The 20,277-nt window shown below is 35.8% G+C and overlaps 1 protein-coding gene and 1 long non-coding RNA gene across 2 annotated transcripts in view; one reads left to right on the plus strand and one right to left on the minus strand.

The window, feature by feature from the left end:
• The window catches only part of DMD (dystrophin), a 2,077,064-nt gene that overhangs the window by 87,123 nt on the left and 1,969,664 nt on the right, over positions 1–20,277 (plus strand). The gene's annotated exons all lie outside the window — the stretch shown is intronic.
• LOC110570012 lies at positions 10,296–12,118 on the minus strand. The gene is made up of 3 exons (XR_002479702.1): positions 11,909–12,118; positions 10,837–11,061; positions 10,296–10,314 (listed from the first exon to the last, which is right to left on the minus strand). It is a non-coding gene; the product is annotated as an uncharacterized LOC110570012 (long non-coding RNA).

The raw sequence follows: 20,277 nt of genomic DNA on the forward strand, positions 1-20,277 counted from the left end.
AAGGAGTTATGATTAGTCATGTTACCTGTGGGTTGTTGTTTTTTTTTTTAATTTTAAGAGATCCTAAAATTCTAAATCAGGAAAGATTTGTTATCAGTATGTACAAACTGTATATTAAAAGTACATTAATTCCTAAATTAGGGCAATTTTGTTAAAATTCCTATCTCTTCCGACAAGTTTTTCTGTCATCAGGAAGGAAGATGTCTAGTTTGGGGGGCAAGGCAGAGCTAAAAGAGTAGGATGGAAAAAAGCCTTTTTAAAATTATGAATATATATTAAAGAGTCCAAAGTTAAAAAGTATATTTTGATCCCACGCTGTCCCGTAACTTGATTTGTAAGAGAAGCTACCCACTGTTGCAAGACTTCTCTCTCATTTGCTCTGAACTACGTGGTTGCCATTTATCACTTAAAGGTTGCCTTTTAGTAATCTCTTTCTAAAGATTTTTTTTTTATTATTTTTCTGTTTGTGTTTTATTCATCGGACAGATTGTCCTGGAAGTACAGAGGCCAGTTAATGGTTTATGAATTCAAGCTGAGCCGAATATAGCTAAGCTCTGTCTTGCTTGACATTTCATCAAAAGCTGTGTTGATTTGCAGTGTTTACCGACCTATTTATTGAACCCTCACAGCTTGAACTATGCCACCAAGCTTGCTGACATTGCTGAGATTATCTTTAAATGCATGTACAAACTAAGGAGGAAATAGAGAAACAGAAAAATAAGTTAAAAACAATCCTTGACCTATTTAGTAAATTATGCTTACATAGTCCTTGATTTATTTATTTGTTTCCTTCAAAACCCCGTGACATAATTTTTCTCCTTTGATCTTCAGAAAAGCTCTGGAAGAAGGTAGTGGCTCTCCCTGCCTTGGGAGGGCCTCAGAATCCCCTGGAGAGCTGTTAAAATACAGCTTGCTGGGCCCCACCTCGAGTTTCTGATCCGGTTCTCCTGTGGGGGGGGGGGGGGGCAAGAATTTGCATTTCTAAAAGGGTTCTCTCCAGGAGATGCTGATGCTGCTGGTGTGGGGGCCACACTTTGAGAAGCACTGCCTACATGAGAAGATTCTCATTTATCAATCAGACTCGCCAGGATTCAAGTAGAATAAGACTTTGGCTCCTGAGGATTTATCTAGTTGGAGGACATTCTAGGTAGAGGGAATAGACTCATGGGAAATTGGAAGAATGATGAGTCACCAAGGATGGCTAGGTTATCTCACTTGGGTGGGAGATAAAAGGGTAAAGAAAAGGTTCGGCTCTCTGAAAGTTTATATTTTTGATAAAAGGACAAAAGACTTAGGAACTTAGACAATGCATTGCATACAATAGGAGCTCCAGAAATAGTCAACAGGTTGAGATTTATGTGTCAGGTAAATGGCGGGGATTCAATAAACGTCTTGTTGAATGAATGGGGGGAAAAACAGAGCTTGGCTGATATTCATTATTAGAAACAGAACACTTATTTTCTTTCCCTTCATCTGGTTACCTGGGTACTCTTTACACACTGCTTAGAGAAGTTGCCCACTGCACAAGAAAATAAACACACTGCCCACACAAAATTGAGGCATTTGTTCCATTAATGATTAACACATTAAAATATCAAATACCTATTTGGGAAATTATTGTTCCACAGAAATTAGCAATAACATTGCTAAAGTAAACAGTTGGTCAGCAGTTCTCAAATATGTAATATAAAGAATCCATTTTTAATTACTCTTTTGATTCTTATTCCCCGAGCTACCTCCCTCAGTAAAGATTCAGTCTGTGATACTTTTAACAAAATGAAAACATTATCCGTGTCTTTTAAGCACTTGAGTCCACACTGTACATCAAGTCTACCCCTTTGGGTCCGTAAAAATCGAAGGTTTCTCCACCTCACTTTTCTGAAACCACAGTTTGCAAACTTAAACCCTGAGAAGACTGGGTTTTTACTTAATTATAATGCCTAAGAAAAAATTAAAACACATCTTTTAAGATGCTAATAACTGAATTGAAGTGTTCAAAAAATTGTCGTCTTTCCTGTTTTTTTTTTTTTTAAGTTACATGCTCATTCGTTATGGTCCATTTCATTCAGTAAAATTTAAGCTTTGATATGTTCTAATGGGGTACAACATTTAGATTCAATGTATAATATGGATAATTGACTTTTACTGAAATTTAGATGTTGGTAACTTAGAGTTGGGAGTACGAGGCCTTTAAGGAAGTAGAGATGTTTATTACACTCATCCTCGCAATTTTGTTGATGAAGTGCATCAAGAAAGTAGATACTGTCATTTATTTCAGTTTTATAGGGTGTTCTTTTTGTCTAGTCTTACCTAGCACATGCTACCTATATAGGCTTCAGAAATCATCAGAGCTATGATGGCATTTTCATGCAATTTTAATTCTGATACTACTCCAAGTTGATGAAAGAGGGTGATGCTTAAAAGGCAATGTGCCATATTTCTAATGTTCAAATAATATAGCAAGAGATTTATTGTGGCCTGGCTCACTTATCAGTTTATTACTTTTCACTTCCCCATTCATGATTAAAGCAGCTGATGATTACTAAAATAGATAATATTTATGGTGATAAATTATGGTTTTATTATGAAAATAAAGCCATCTTTAATGGCAATTTGGAATATAAATTTTCAAAAAAAAAAAAAAAAACCACTAACACTCTACCAGGGCTCTCATATCCCTTGGCTTTCATCATTGAGTCCTTAGCACTTAATCCTGTCTGGAATGTAACAAGTGTTCGATAAATTAGCTCTACAAATGAATCCTACAGGCAAACTTGCCCAGGGAAAGAAAGAGGGGGTATTTTTATTTCAATTTTTAATGCCGTTAATTTTGGCAAATGAATAATATCTGTGACATTTTATTCTGATAGCTATTAGATCATTAACCGAATGTGAGAACAAAAGGCATTTGGGGGTTTTTTGTTTGTTTTTCGTATTAATACTAGATTTCTTTGACAAACTCATTTGAGTCTTTTGGGATATGATCATCTGTTCACCTTTTCGGTTTCCCGATTCCTCATGGTCAAGCCAAAATCATATCTCTTCAGACACACACACATGCATACACACACACACACACACACACAGTGCATTTTATTATAGCCAGCACTTGAAATGGAAATGGGGGGAAGGGAAAACCTGAAATAGATGGGTTTTTTTTCCCAGCCAGGCAAAACTGAAGCCCCTCTGTTTTAGGAAAGGTGTTGGTAATATAGTTAAGAGAAGGTAAGAAAGAGGAATGAAAGGGTGGAGGGAGGTCCCCACCTGTGTGTACTTTCTTAGGCCGCTTTGAAGGTGCCAAAAACAGAAAAATGGTTCTGCTTCACTTTACTCCATGTTCAAGACCCAAGCCAAGATTGAGCATGGACCTAGAGAAAAGTTCCTTGAAACTCAAGTCTCTTAAAAATACAATATGTCAAAGGGGTTTTTCTTTTCTTTTTTTTTGAAAGTTAAGAGATTCTCAAAAAAGAGACTTTTTGGAAAGTTAAGAGAATAATGAGTAAGGGGTGCTGACATTCTCACAAATTTATCAGGAAATCTAGATGAATCTCTCTCCAATAAAAATGAACATCAGTGGTGTCTGACAAAGCCCTTTGGAAGAAGAGCAAGGAGGAAAAATCTTGCCATATAATTGAAGATAATGAAATGATTCATCATGGCTAGTTGCAGTAGATTATTTGACTTAAAGGTTTTTGATACAAATAAGTTCACTGTGAATTAAGTTAAAAATATATATTACTGATGCCCCTTACTGTAGAGAGTATCATTTATGCAACAGATTATGTTATTTAACCACCTTTGGAATCATAATTGTTAATCATAAACTAAACCAAATTAAAAATAAAGTATACCACATGTGAAGCCATTCCAATGAATAAAACAGTTTCTGTGTGAACTAGCCTGCTGTTCAAATAAACTATAGTTATGCTTCAGATACTGTTTACCAAAATACTGACAGACTCCTGCAAGCACAGTTTTTAAACACTTACCTTGGAGGTTTCCAGGACCCTCAAAATATTTCTATAGGTTTAAAAAACAACCACAAAACAACAATACAAACAATACCTCTACTCAAGGCCATATATAGCACAAATAAAAATATTCTGTAGGGAGAATTTGGAACATAAATAGCTTTTGTGCTTCAGATATTTCCAATTAGCCCATTCTTAAAAGTCTGCAATTTTTTTCAACTGAGTCTTGAATAGAGATTATAAAGCTCAACAGATACTGGCTTAGATTTGTACGTTTGTGAACCAGTAGGAGGTAGTACATATTGACAGAAGGCAATGGGATATCAAGGTATTAGAATGGATGTTTATACTATTGAGCAACCTAAAAATATATAAAACACTATAAAAATATATAAAGCACAATATACATTTTATAGGCCGAGCAAAAGTTTGCAAATAGTATCCCCAAAATTAACTGAAGAATTTGGGGATTTAGTTTTCAGATCTTCAATTAAGGGGGTTGGATTAGATGACTTAATATGTCCCTTATGTAGCTCATAACAATAATTCCTTTAAGGAGTGCTTCAGTAGAGGAGAGAAATAAACAAGGTCTTAACGGTAGGGGGGGGGTGCAGCGGGCATAGAGGGTGCTAGAACTGCACGCTCCATGTTTCTTTCCCCACCCAAGTTCATTGTAGTTCCTGGCTCACCATCTCCAGAGTTCCTGTCTCTTGCTTTATTGCTCTGCCCGAGAACTTACTCCGGCACCATGGGAGCTTGCTCTGCTGCAAATAGGAGTGAGCCAGAAATATGGGGAAAGGGGAGTGATATCACTAGGAGCAAACTTTAACTACTAGGGGATGGGAGTCCTTGGAAAGTGCCCCAGCCTCCTCTTCCTCTGGCAGGATGGCTCTGAGGCATGGTCCACACTGCACACTGCTTCTCAGAGGGTCACCAAAGGGATTGAACCCCTGACTCCCATTACTGATGTGCTCATTAATACATCCTTTCTCACCTCCTCTCCCTTCCTAAATCTCACTTTCTTCCCCTCCCTCCAACATGTACTTTCTGAAATCAGAATGAAAAACTCAGTGCACCCTTAAGTCCTCACCTTGGTGTCGGTCTGGGGAGAATCCAAATTAACACAGAGCGTTGGAGATCGATTATTTCACATGCTTAAAAATCAGGGCAAGGGCAGTGGAGATGATAGAAGGAGGGAGCACAAGGGAGCTCCCACCGGATGACTGTGCTGTGTTTAGTAGCTAAAGAACAGTCATCCATCAAGATGGAACAGGAGGTGAAGAAGAAGGAAACAGTTTGTGAACCTGAAAAGCAGTGGAAAGGTTTAGAAGAGCTGCTCTAGGAAACGTGCCAGATTGTCACAATGCATGAATAAAAGACGCATGGAACAGCAGAGAAAGTAGATGACGTCATCCGTATCTTTCGATTTTATCTTATTCTAAGTTACTGCTAAACATGGCAGTACACCTCCCGCCATCTTGTCTCTGCCACTTGTGCTTTTGACCCCTTCTGCTCCATTTGCCATAATGCATCCATAGTGATCTTTTAAAAATGTAAACCAGGTTGTATTCCTATCTGGTTTAAAAGCATTATTGTTCTCAGAGATCCATGTCTTTCCTCCTCCTCCTCCTCCTCTGGGTTCTTGCTGCACTTTGGCCACACTGACCTGTCATTTCTGCTATTGTGTCTGCCTACAGTGCTTTCCTCACTCAACCTCTAGCAGCTTTGATTATCACTGTCTATACAGTAACAAGCATCTTGCCAGGCACATCGTCTTAGCTTGATCTACATTTTTGCTGCATGCATTAATGAGAAGAGAAGAGTCGGGGTTGGTTGATGGTGGGTAAATAGTAATTTCCTGAGGTGCAATCTCTACATTGTTTGATGTTTCACTAGCAAAGAGGACACATTTGGAGAAAGAAGACACTGGTTATAACTCAGTACTCCGGACCGGGTGGAAGCAGATACGTGTGGTCTGAGGTGTTGTTCTTTGTATGGAACACGGAAGTGGTGGGTTGGAGCCCAGGCTAGGCTAGACATCACACAGTGTGGATGGTGTGACATGGGTGTGAGGGAAGCTCATATTAAAGATGACGAGGAGTTCCTCGGTGAGGGGTTTAGAGTTAGTGTCAGATACAGAAGTTGTAGTTGGTAGTAGTAGTTTTAGTGGGAAGCCCTTTCAAATTGGTAAAGGGGCATATTGTGGTGGAGAAAGAGACTGACAAATGGAGTAAAAGTTAGTGTTGAAATGTGATGCAAGAGCAGCTATGCTGAGTGGCTCAGTGGACTGAACTGCCGAGGACTTCTGAGGTGATCACATGCCCAAAATATTTCATTCCAGAGACTTTAGTTTTCTCATTAATTCTATCACTAATTCATTCATTTTCAAAATGTATTTCAGTATTTCATGTCAGGTTGACTTTAAAGCTTATATGCAGATGCAGGTTTCTCTTCCTAGCACTGAGTAAGGCAGTTGGTCCTATTCTGTGCTTAAGAGTAAGGCAAGCTTATGTTGGCTCTGCAAGCAGGGTTATTAAATAACCAATTACTATTCAGGCCATGTTACATTCCTTAAAATTACTCAAGCAAGAGTCTTGAACTTGTCCAACCCGAACACATCTCATATCCTCAGCCAAGTAGGGGATGTAAATTAGGGAGCTTCAGGCTCTACTAGTGTGGAATCAGGCATACATTTTTCCCTTAGGACTGCATGACTAATGACCTGAATTGTCTAAATTTCCAGAGTAGTCAGGTCTTCAGTGGTAAGCTTGTTTCATCATTTCTGCCTCTGTTTTGTCCCACAATATGAGGGTACAAAGGATAATTTACATGCAAATTTAAGCAAGTTGAGATCATCCTTCAATGGATTTTTTTCTCCATTTTCTATTAAGGTATGATTTCAGACATTCTAGACATGTTTTCGTGATAAAAGTTTCAGATTCTCAACAACGTGAGGAATTATAGAAGTGGGTATTGGTTTTGTAATCAGGACATATGAGAGGAGTCCCAACTCCCATGCTTATTGTATGCCTTTAAGTCAGTCATTCATCTTAGGGGGTCTTGGTCTTTGCATCCAAAAAAGGGTCGATCTTCAATGTTCTCACCACACACACACACACACACACACACACACACACACAATGGTACCTACATGAGGTGATGGAAGTGTTAACTAACCTTACTGTTTTAATCATTTCATAATACATACATGTATTGAATCATTATGTTAGTTATCTTAAACTTACACAGTGTTATACGTCAACGACATCTCAACAAAATGGGGGAAAAAATACAAATGAAAAACTGACATAATAATGATCTTTTCCTGACTATTTTCACTAATTCCAGGGATCAAATAGAATTAAGTGCAAAAAAGTAAAATATGATAATAAAGATGAGTTACTTTTAATAACAGTGTTTTTAATAACTATGTCACAAAAATTCATCCAAGGCCTTTAGCAGATTGGCTCAGTATCTCTCAAGTCTAGTAGAATTTCTTTTAAGTCAAGAGCAATATGAATCCTCTCATTCTGACTGTGTGCTCTTAACGGTTTTAGATGTGTTTTCTTTATATTCTCAGCATGAAATATTCTGTCTCTTGCATAGGCCAGTTCCCTCACTCTGATCCTGGTAGGCTCCTTCTCCCTTTCTGGAGTCTTCTCTACTCCTTTTGGTTCTAAAGTGTTACCATCTTCAAAAATCCATTCTAGTATTGTAGCTACGTAACTGCTTCAAACCTCACTTCATTCTGTGAACTTTTGTTCCACATTTTTACCCAGTTCTCAACTTAATTACTTGCTAATGATTTCCTGTGGATTTTCTTTGTTTCGGTAACTATTTTATAAAATTCTTGAGAGCAGGTGCAATGTTTTATATTCTCCATGTTGTTTACAAAAGAGTAAGTGCCTGATAATTTTTTAAACATTGTATGACTAATACTGTGTTCAGAGAAATGTTTCCTTTGGCAACCATATATTTATCATATTTATCTGTAGTTTAGGCACAGTCCACAGAAGGAATATCCCTCTACTGTAACTCCTTTTGTTCAAGAGATCCCCGTATTACACTTTCATTAAAAGGAAAAATGCTTTCCCCTTGTCTGTGATGGCCAATTGTGTCACTTCTGGCTTTGCAGCATAATATAGTCTAGCTTTCTGTCACTTAGCTTGAGAAAAATTAACTGTATGTGGAGTGAATGTCTCAGAAGAAAGTAAAGAATTAGCTTTCCTCATCTATGGATTTGTTATTGTTGCTAAAAATAATATGGTATGTGGGAATTTCAATAATTTATCCGACAGATGTTTAGTAATAAGCGTAAGTGAGAAAAGGTGCGTTCTCATCATATAGTCATCATTAATGCTGAGGTGGTGTTTTCCAGCGTATTTTCAATGCTCCTCCTATGTTTGTTACAGATTGATCAATTCCTGAATATCCAAGTGAGGTACACTGCTTTGTAATAAGTACTTACAGTTTTCCTAAGTGATTGCTGTTAAGATAGAGAGTCTGTAGGAGAACTTGAGTCATCAAGGTTGAGCACAATTAAAATCAACATACCTCCCTGGTCTGATCATTCTTCCCTGGGAACTGGAATCTGGGGATGTCAAAGTTATTCCCTTGTATAGTAAGTTACAGAAGCATTAAATACAGACCATATTAAGAAAACACAGATTCTACTTTTTGAGTGAGCTACTGTTACACATCTATGAAAATACAGTATTATTTATGTTTGCATAATAATTGCTTCTCCAATTTATTTTCAACTTGATAAAGTAAACTTGTTAAATATGAGTTAGCAGGTTCATGTGTTACTTGTTTTTCTTCTCTTGTTTCCTATTTATGCCCTTCTGGTATGATCTGAAGTTTCATTTTAACAAACTTACTGTACAGGAGATTTTTATTTTCAAAATAATGAGTACTAGAGGCAACTGTAGATGGAAATATAAAATGTGAACATGCTAAAGGGCTTTAACTTTTAGCTACATATTTCTTGAAGTAGTATTTAAATTGTATCTTCAGAATTATTTTGGCATATATTCCCATGACACAATAACAGGGGATTGAGAGTATTAGGGGGGAAATGATAAATATTTCTAAAATATATTTCATTTTGATCATGTCCCATAGAATTATCTTCCGTTTATAGTATAACCTATTTCTTACTCTTTTTGAGGTATAAATGTAAAGAGTCATATATCACCATTGGCAAGTTATTCATCTACCTGTGAGAGTACCTACAGTGGAATCATTTTAAAACATCTAATATTCTGGGAGAGAGAATTTACTTCTCTCAATATATTACATAGGCATCATGTTAAAATGCACTATGAACATGTGACAACCAATCTTTAGGGGGAAAAAGTCCATGAATCACTCCTGTAACATTTAGAATTAAATTCATTAACCAAAATAATACCATGCTTTATCTTTTAAATTTTGCTTCCTTAGCATCTGGTCCTTAGTCTGTCTAATTGCATTATAATGGCTCTGTGTTGCAACAGATGCTAGAAGATTTTTTTTTTTTCAGCAATGATAATTTTGTTTCATATTTTGGAATACCTGCTTTGCAATCGCCTTTCCTATTTACTAGAGCCAGGAGGAGAACAAACCTATTTCTTTTTTCATTTGGAAAGTATTAAAAGCTCATCTTTGTTCAAACATCAAGAACTCTATACTTTTTACATTAAAAACTTTTTTTTTCCAGTTAGTTTGTTGAGTACTGCGCTTCTGGTTCTGAGATCAAGAGAATGATGAGCCATCAAATGGCTAACGTAATGAACAGTGCCTAGCATATTTATTTTCTTATACGTAGGCAGTTAATATTCTTACTTTTACATGTTGAATAAATTAATATTATATTAATGCTGTGCAAAGGGCTAATTTCTTATAGTGAGTATAATAAAGTCTTATGAAGAAGAATCAATTCTTAGGATAATAATGCCAACAGTTATAACTCAGGTAGACTATGATCAAGTTACACCGTAAGGATCTTTCATCATATTTTACCAAGATCTCATTTTTTTTACTCAAATGGGATAAGGCTGATATACTTCCAGGTATGCGACACATTTGTTATTATTACTAAAAAAGCCCATTTTCTTCTTCAAGCAATTATCTGTTGATGTTTTTAACGTTAATGAGCAGCATAGCCTTATGAAATCTCTTAGAACTTTTCTGAATTTAGGTGTGCCTGGGTGGCTCAGTCATTAAGTGTCTGCCTTCAGCTCAGGTCATGATCCCAGGGTCCTGGGATCGAGCCCCACATCGGGCTTCCTGCTCCGCGGGAAGCCTGCTTCTCCCTCTCCAACTCCCCCTGCTTGTGTTCCTTCTCTCGCTGTATCTCTCTCTGTCAAATAAATAAATCTTAAAAAAAAAAAAAAACTTTTCTGAATTTAGAAAGAAGTTTTGGTTGGGAAAGTTGGAAACAGTCTCACTCCTTGTTTTAATTCGGTTATAGTAGACATTATTGTAAGTTATTATATATGTTATATATATTATATCTATTTGGCAAATATTTGAGATATTTATTTTATATAGTTGCTTTTTGTACTAATAGAGAGGTATCATTGCTGGCATTGTGTCATTAAAACACAGTAAGATAAATGGCATTTGTCATTTTGTTGATCATCTAATTTGATTAAATTGAACATAATAAGAAGTCACCCATAACTATACCGAATGTTATGCTAAAAATAAAACAGGTGAGAATTGAAAAGTTAACCATAGATTATTGGTTTATATGATATCAGGAAGCAGCTTATTGCGAGACATCCAAATGATAGGCTCATTTTTTTCCCCAGAAGAACTGGGTGGGCTTCTTAATATAATAAAGAAATCGCCACTAGTCAGAGCCTTTTGTTTTTCTCACCTTCACTAATAGAGGAACATCTTGCAGCGCATCAGTACGGTTGGTGTCAGAACCTTCTATCTGAAAGGCTGAAATTCGTGATACTTGCCCTCTCCCATCTTCAGGCTGGGTTGTAGAGATGGCTTAGGTTCTGTGATTAGAGATTTAAGCTGTAACCACAGAAGCCACGTGAAGTATGAGGACATTATCAGCTGCATTATCAACATCTCCGTGGTCGTCTATTGACTTAGGGGGAAGGAGAGACAAAATGTAACAAACACAAATTGCTGAGTCACAGATGCTTTTCAGTTTTCGTTTTCAAGCTTCTGTCTGTGGAAACAGAAGAATATATGTAGCACCAGGTGTGGCACCCACTGCTGAACCGAATCGAAAATAGCCAATTTCTTCGTTTGTTGTGATGTGATAAGGGCAGTGGTAAAATCAGCCGCCGTGCCTTCGAAACAGCTCAGCCACCACTGAGCAGACGTTGTGGAGTGCTTGGATTGTGCCGGTGGTTCTCTTCTGTCCTAATGACTCAAGGAGGAACAAATCAAAAACTCTGCCCTTGAGGCCGTGCAGTCAAATTGCAAGCTTTTGAATCTGGGGTCCACAAACTGGGAGAGGGGAAAAAAAATTGCAGCCTTATTTTCCCTCACCTCTAACTGAGAATTAGCATTTCTTTCCAATTATGAAGTCAGGTGACACAATACGGTGTTAGCAATATCTGTGAGTTTATCACCAATATTTTTATATCAGATCCTAGTTGTTGCAGATATTTTGAAAGATGGTTGATATTAACCACTAGTTTGAATTTATATTAATCCTTATGCCTTCAACTAGTGCATTAATCGCATCTAATATTCCTATCTTTACTATTTGGTAACCATATTACAATCTAATTAACTTCCTTTGTCTTCCTATATGATTTTCTTTTTATTTGATGCTTTTAAAAACATTCTGGGAAGTGTTCCATATGCTTCGCCAGATGCCAAAAGGATCTATAGCACAAAACTAGTTAATAACACCATGTCTAGAAGAGATACAGGCAAATACATACAATACCGTGGTGCAGAACAGTAATAGAGGCACGTACCAGATGCTGTGAAATTGGCCATGACCGTCCCAGCTGGGAGGGCTGGAAAGGAAGTTTGATTTGGTCTTGAAGCAGGTGTAATCACTTCACGAGCGGTAACATGCGAGAGAGGGTGTGTGGAAAAGATAAAAGTAGGTGTAGAGTCACCCCGTGAGAGCATGCAGCATCAGGGACCAGAGAGTAGCTTAGTGTGACAATGTCCAAAATGTCTTTCTTTACTGTGTAGGGGCCCTCCTGTGCTGTTGACATTTGCCCGTGTGCAGAATTCTATTTGCCAAGTCATTTTTATTAATCATTAATGGGGAGAAACTATGTCCTGGCTTTTTCTTTTACCTGACCATATTTTATAAAGAGTCACATCATAGACAACAGCAGGAAGCATCAAAGAACGGATCAAAGCCGTGTCAGATTTTTAAATCTCTCATTATGTCCATCAACATCTACCTATAAGGGGGAAAAAAAAAAAGCTGAATCTATTTCACCTGTCCACTTTATCATCATGTCTTCAGACAATGATCAGTCCCTTTTCTGGCCTGTGGGCCATAATTGGCTACCACTAAATATCAAGAGACTGAACCACATAACTGGAATAATTTTTTAAACACCCACAGAGTTGTTCTTCAGTTAAAATCGTCAAAGGCAGCTTTATATGCCATGCTCAGACTTTCTAAATTTGTGCTTTATCTGGCTTTCTGGGAGAAATGTCGATGTGACTGTCTAGATTATAATGAAGGTCATGAGAGAGGCAGCTATGATTTCCAGAAACTAAAGAAACCAAGTAGACTGAAAGACACTTTAATGGACAAAGGTAGTCTATTTAAACTGCTCCTCCATCTAGACAATTTTGCTTACGTTTCTCGTTGAGTGAGAAAGTTCATTCTTTTGTGTTCTCTTTTTTAAGTTTTCTTTTATTGTGGTAAGAACACTTAATATGAGATCTTCCTCTCACCAAATTGTTAAGTGTATAATAATAAGGTAATGTTAACCGTAGGTACAATGTTGTACAGCAGATCCCTGGGGCTTATTTATCTTGCTTATCTGAAACTTTATGCCCATTGATTAGTAACGGCAAATTTCCCTTTTCCCCCAGTCCATGGCACCCACCATGCCTTTCTTTGATTCTATGAATTTGACGATAATAGAAACCTCATGTAAATGGAATCATGCAGCATTTGTCTGTCTGTGTCTGGCTTGTTTCACTTAGGGTTCATCCATGTTGTAGCAAAGGACAGGATTTCTTTCCTTTTTTTAAGGCTGAATAATATTCCATTATCTGTATATATAGCATGTTCTTTATCCATTCATTTGTCAGTGGACATTTAGGTTGTTTTGGCACCTTGGTTCTTGTAAATAGCGATGCTATAAACACAGGAGTGCAGCTATGTCTTCAAAATCCTGATTTCAGTTCTTTTGGTTAAATACCCAGAGGTAGGATTGCTGGATCACATGGTATTTTTATTTTGAATTTTTCAAGGAACCTCCATACTGTTTTCTATGGTGGCTGCATCAGTTTGCATTTCTATCAACAGTGTACAAGCGTCTTAATTTCTCCACATCCTCACCAACACTTGTTGTCTTTTTTTTTTTTTTTTAATAATAGCCATCCCAACAAGTATGAGGAGATGTCTCATTTTGGTTTTGATTTGCATTTCCCTGATGATTAGTGATGTTGAACATGTTTTCAGATACCTGTCGACCATTTGTATGTCTTCTTTGGAGAACTATCTATTTAAGTCCTTTGCCCATTTTTTAATCAGGTTCTTGGGGGTTTTTTTGCTATTGAGTTGTAATTGTTCCTTACGTGTTTTGAAGATTAACCCCTTATAAGATACATGGTTTGCAAATATTTTCTTCCATAGAGTTCACTTCTTGAACAACTCTTCTAATAATTATCTTTTTTTTTAAAGATTTTATTTATTCATTTGAGACACAGAGATAGAGAGAGAGAGCATGAGCAGGGCGGGAGGCAGAGGGAGAGGGAGAAGCAGGCTCCCCGCTGAGCCAGAAGCCCGATGTGGGGCTCGATCCCAGGACCCCGAAATCATGACCCGAGCCGAAGGCAGATGCCCAACCATCTGAGCCACCCAGGGGCCCCCTAATAATTATCTTTAAGAATTTTTATTGGCCTTCATTTCAATCAGAAATCTGCAGAGACCTGAATGGACACTGGTTAACCAATCTAAAATTGCATTTGAAACTACATAGTTATCTTTAATTTTCAAAAAATAAGCATGAAGATATTTTTAAAAAGTGGTTGAAGTGGGAAAATTTAATATTCCAGGATGAAATAAAACAAATCAAAATATATAACACTTTTAACTGTGGTCCAACAGGCCATAATTAGATTCATTTATATCACTGGTAGTACAAATTGAATATATATCTACTTTATTAAATTTTTAACTGGCCAATAAAATTGATAATGTAATCATGAATATAATTTTCATTTGAGAGTATGAGCTTTATAATTGAACAAACGGGTTTAAATCACTTCTTAAATGTATAATCCTGTATGAAATTTTAAACTATCTGAGTTTCAGTTTTCTCATCTGTAAAGTTGAACTGAAAAAAACAACCAACATAGAGACTAATTATACTAAAATGTCTAATTTGTATTTTATAACTACTTCAAAAACAGTAGTCATTGTAATTGCTTATTGTTTTTAATGAAACTTTATTAGTTTTATTGTTGTCAAAACAATATATTGTTGATACCATATCCAGCATGATTTTGCTTCTTTAATAAATCAATCGCCTCGGCCTTCTTCCTTTACTTTCCTATAAACAATGTTTTTTAAGAAGTTCTTCTCCCCATCAATGAAAATGTGACTTTATTGCACAGGTCAGTTTTATTTAAGGAAAAGTATTTTTATATCAAAAAGTATACTTTGAAATTTACATACTTTTAACTTAAATTCATCATTACTTTCTAAAGACCCTGGAATTATGACATGAACACAATAATTACAGTTTTTGCTGAATGAATGAGTAAATGATTCTTTAGGAACTTGACTCTCCTCTACCGGAATTAATGCTTCCTTTAACCTGTTACAAATTCCATTGCTTTGTTCTCATTTCTATTATAATGCAGTTTTGTTATTTTGCATATGAATCCCTATGCATAAATTCATAGTCAATAGGGGTTTTAAATAATCATTACCATGGAATTTATACTTACTCAAGTGTCAGTTTCCTTGGCTGGAGTTTATGAATTTCTAAATGAAAAAAAATGCTGATTTAAATTTAGTGTCTCAACGCCCCTAAACTATTTTCACATCTCCTTCTGCCTTTCTAATAAACTTTGTTAAGTATGTCTTGACAACAGTTGGTATTTATTCCTGCCCCCTTGACATTTATGATGCTTCAACTTCTTTTTGAAAGCTTTCCCTCTGATGCATTTTGAGTTAACTCCTGCTTGTGCTCTGACATCTACCCAACTTCCAAAAGCTTTGAGCCACTTGCTGCCATAAATGGAGAAGTGCCATAGCATGACAGGATGGAGGCTGGAAACATGATTGCACAAGGAACAGTAAACCATCTGGAAATCTCTATCTCTCCCTGAATTTCATGGCCACACATAACTAGATATTTTACATTTTTAATACTTGTCAGCTCCAACAGGACCTGATAACCAACTAAAAGCTCTGTTAGAAGTAAGTAGGGAAAAATATCTGATATAAAACTTGATATTGTAGGGGGCGCTAAGTGAAGGTAGTGTACACATTTACACCATTGTGCGAGTAATAACGGGAAAAGAATATGAAGGAAATAGGTAAGGAGGAGCACTTCTGAATGTTTATAGTTTGTCCTTAGAAAATCACTGGCAAGTAATTTAATGAAAAATACTTCAAAGAATAAGTATTTAATAAGCACTTACTATGTGCTGCTTGCTGAGAAATGTGAATATAATATTACAAACTTCCTCCTACTAGAATAGATATTTTAAAATGTTGCGATTGGAGCTATGGTTAAGACTTTAATTTTCAACTACTGTTCATTTTGGTTGGGGGGAGGTGGAAAGAGTTTAATCACTTTAATCAAATTGGTTACTTTGTTCACTTCTATTTAGCTCTGAGGTGCCTGGCTGGCTCAGTCCATAGAGCACGTGACTCTTGATCTCGGGTTGTGAGTTCAAGCCCCATGCTGGGCATAGAACTTCCTTAAAAACAAACAAACAAACAAACAAACAAACAAAAATTCAGTATTCAGTTCTGATGATTAGAAAGCGATTCACCTTTGAGGTTGAAAAGTGGATTATGGTCTCTAGCTTGAGAGTGTGTACTGTCTTTGAGGTAACCACTATTTTAGATTATGACTGATATTTCCCTAAGCCATGATTTTTTGCCAGCTTTATAAATTTACTTTTCTTGAATTAAGAATGGCTCAATGCCTATATGTCAAAGTTTTATTCAAATACAAAAGCACTATGTTATTATTTAAAAATATAAATAGCATATATTGCTGTGCTAAAGTAAAACCTTATTTAAGTGAACTAACTCATTTAGAATTTATAAAATATGACCAGATTCTAGAAGGAAGTTTACCTGTGAAAGGAGTCTGTTTAAAAAAATCAGTAATGTATTCATGAGTCAAGAAATCATATAAATTCCTAATGGGTACTATCAATTCTTCTTTTGCCCAAAACTATCGATATCGTCTTAAATTACTCTCATTTATATTGTTCCCCTGAGAACCTAATTAATCATCAATTAGGATCACCTAATATGAATTACCATTCTGTCCTTAGGGAAAAAATAGAGAAATAATGATTCTCTATTTAAGATTTTTCATTGTTTTTATTCATCATTCCTTTAAACTTGCCTGAATTAGAAAAATTTTACTATTAAATCACATTTTCTGCAATATGCTTTTAGTGATTCCTTGCTTTTCTGAGTTTATGTTTTTATACATAATGGCTGAGAAAAAAGCAAGCCATAAATAATTGCACTTTTCTATGAGTCAGCTATGGAAATACATTGAAACTCTAAAAGCAAAACTGAATTTTAAAAAGAAATTAAGTTAAGGTCCAGAATTCATAAGAATTCTGGCCACATTTGATAGTATGATGCTAGAAGAATATTTACTGGTAATTAACATTACTGAATTTTTTATTGTATATGTGAAGTTTTAGCAGGTATTATTAGTTACTTACTGAACAGCCTCATTCCTGTGTCCTTTCCAAAAGAACTCTGATTTTGATCAGATTATCTGTCTATACTATTTGGCAGTTGTGTTCAGGGGAGAAAGGACCCTATCCCCTTGTCACAGGAAATAAATCATGCTTCATTTCTTCCATTTATGTGTTCCCAAACCCTTTGCTGTTTATGGGTTTAAGTATGGAATGGGATGCGATTTGGGTCACTGAAGCATGAGCAGCTCTTTCGTACCAAGGAAAAGGATTCACTTAACAAGTATTTCGTTGTGCTTTGATTCAAGATATATATTTTGATGGTGCCATTTGAGACAGCATGGATGGACCTAGGGGGTATTATGCTGTTTGAAATAAGTCAGACTGGGAAAGACAAATATCATATGGTTTTACTCATATGTGGAATCTAAGGAAAAACAAAAACAAAAACATGAATAAACAAACAGAAAGCAGAATCAGACCTATAAATCCAGAGAACAAACTGATGGTTGCCAGAAGGGAGGGGGCAGGGGTTGGACAAAATGTCTGAAGGGGAGGAGAGATACAGGCTCTCCATTATGGAATGGATAAGTGACAGGAATAAAAGGCACAGCATAAGGAATGTAGTCAATGATATCGTAATAGCAATATATGGGACAGATGGTAGCTATGCTTGTGATGAACAGAGCATAATGTATAAACTTGTGGAATCATCATGTTGTATACCTGAAACTAATGTAACATTGTGTGTCAACTCTACTCAAAAAAAAAATTACAAAAAAGATATATATCTTGATTAGATATATAAGTTATAAAATTTAAGATGTAGAATATCTACTGATTTATATGTGATTCAATAAGTATTTCCTGAGCTAAACAGAATGGACTCTGGATCTGAACTAGTATACAATGTATAGTAACACATTTTAGTTGAACAGATAAGGCATGCACAGAAATGAATTATTATTATTATTATTTCTCTCACTTTGGGAAGACTTTAGTCCTAGCATTACTTTGTCTTTAATACTTCCTTTTTTAAAATAAAATATCCATTTCTAAGCAGTCATTTGATGAAAAAATATTTGAGAAGTATTTGGTGAGAAAACTTGATGAGAAAAAAATTCAACTGTACAAAAAGAAGTTAATTAGAACTTTGTCAGATAACACTGTCTTTAATTCCTTGAAGTCCAACACATTATGCTCAGTGAAGTGTAACGCCTGATTTTTAAAGTAGAATATTAAAAGAAAAATGCTAGGCTTCTAGGGTACTATCCATTCTTTGGGGGTTTCTTACATAGAAAAATTTAATAGTATGCTATTGAAACATACATTTTTTGAAAATTCTATTAAAAAGACAATTATTTTGGCAAATAAATTTTAGAACCAAGTCAAGGAAGTAATACAGGGAACATTCTTTTGTTTCAAAAGAAAATGCCTATTGTGATAAGCAACAAACTTGAACTTAATTAAATATGACATCTGGAACTAGCCTATGAAGTCTCATGAATCTAGAGCACAGTGGTTATTTTAATGTCTTAGGAAAGTTTAGGAAGTTTGGATTGAATTCAGACTTGAATTTGAATATGTAAGCTCAACTTTAAATAGTTTGGGATGAATATTGAAACCTTTGGAAGTTTAATCAAAGTAGAAAGATAATTTGAGTACTAAAATGATGGAAAAGTAAATTTATATCATCTAAAACATCTTCAATTACCTTAATTTGTGCCATTTTAAAAATGAACAGCTTTACTAAAACAGGGAAAAAAAAAAAAGCCTGTATGGTTTGCCCCGCTCTCCAAAAGTAGTGTTCCTGTGAAATCTTCTGAAAGCCAAAATGACGTAAAGTGAAGAATATCCCCACTTTCACAAAGTCCGCATCTCGCCACTTCACTTCTACGAGAGACCTCCATTAGTGCAGTAAAAGCGAAGTGGCATAATGCAAACTTTTGCAAAGTGAGAGATACCTGCATAACCAAAAATAAGCAAATAAAAAGAAAAGACATGAGATAATACCATTCTTTTCATGTTTATTATTTACTTCCTCAATTTAGGAAAGGAAATAGACATTTATTAATTAACTCTATCAGGCACTAAGCATTCAGGACACACTATCATATTAAATCTTTCCAACAGCATGGGTGGCTGGGTGGTTCAGTCATTAAGTATCTGCCTTCGGCTCAGGTCATGATCCCAGGGTCCTGGGAACAAGCCCCACATATGGCTCCTTGCTCAGCGGGAAGCCTGCTTCTCCCTCCCTCACTCCCCCTGCTTGTGTTCCCTCTCTCGCTATGTCGCTCTCTGTCAAATAAATAAAATCGTAAGAAATAAATAAATAAAAATAAATCTTTCCAACAGCCATTTGAAGTAGTTTTTCTAATCCCCATTTTATTGATAAAGGTACTACACTTCACAGAAATTAAGTAATTTACACAAGATTTTACAGTTGCCAAGTGCAGAATCTAGACTTAAATCCAGATTGACCCCCAAACTATATTTCCTTAGCTTTATCAAGACATTAACCATATAGTTACCCCTTTATTATATTTAGAAGTGTGTTTTTCTTTAAATATAAAACCAAATAAATAAGCACATAAACAAACTCCAGTCTCTTACAAAAGCAACTTTAATGTAAGAATGTCTAAACCAGTGATAAATTGCCCTCACTAACTGCCCTTAGGGGTGTCACATTAGTCAAATGGCCACAGAATAGATTATCCCATTCTCTATCGCTACCTGCTGCTTCCTATTTGCCACACACTATTCATGGATGATAGTCGTTTTTTAAATCAAGACATTTGCTAGCAGTTGATGAGGTTTCAGAGAAGTGAATTTAACCTGAAAGGATTAGTATAGGTTGATTATTGAGATATTCTGTCCAAACGTGTTAATTTTTTTCATCATAATTTAGTGAAATTTCATAGTTGATACACTTAATCAACTCTGAACTGTTGATTTTTGCTTGTTGCTCGTGTTTTTCTTTTTTTTAGCAAAGAAATACATGGAACTTACATGAAATTTTTAAAATACAGTTTTAAAATGGGGGAAAGACCATCCACATCTAACACATCTTTCTCCTAAACATTTTTTTTCCCTAAGTACAGTTAAAGTGTTTAATTCTGTAGTGTAAAATGTAATTGTCATTTAAATTGTTTCCTAATATTCTCTCATGTGGTTCTAGTATAGGACTAATGTTGAATCGGTACAGTTTAAAACAGCATCTGATTGGATGAAGTCAGCATCT

The sequence above is a fragment of the Neomonachus schauinslandi genome, chromosome X (genome assembly GCF_002201575.2).
Source record: "Neomonachus schauinslandi chromosome X, ASM220157v2, whole genome shotgun sequence".
Classification (NCBI taxonomy): Eukaryota; Metazoa; Chordata; class Mammalia; order Carnivora; family Phocidae; genus Neomonachus; species Neomonachus schauinslandi.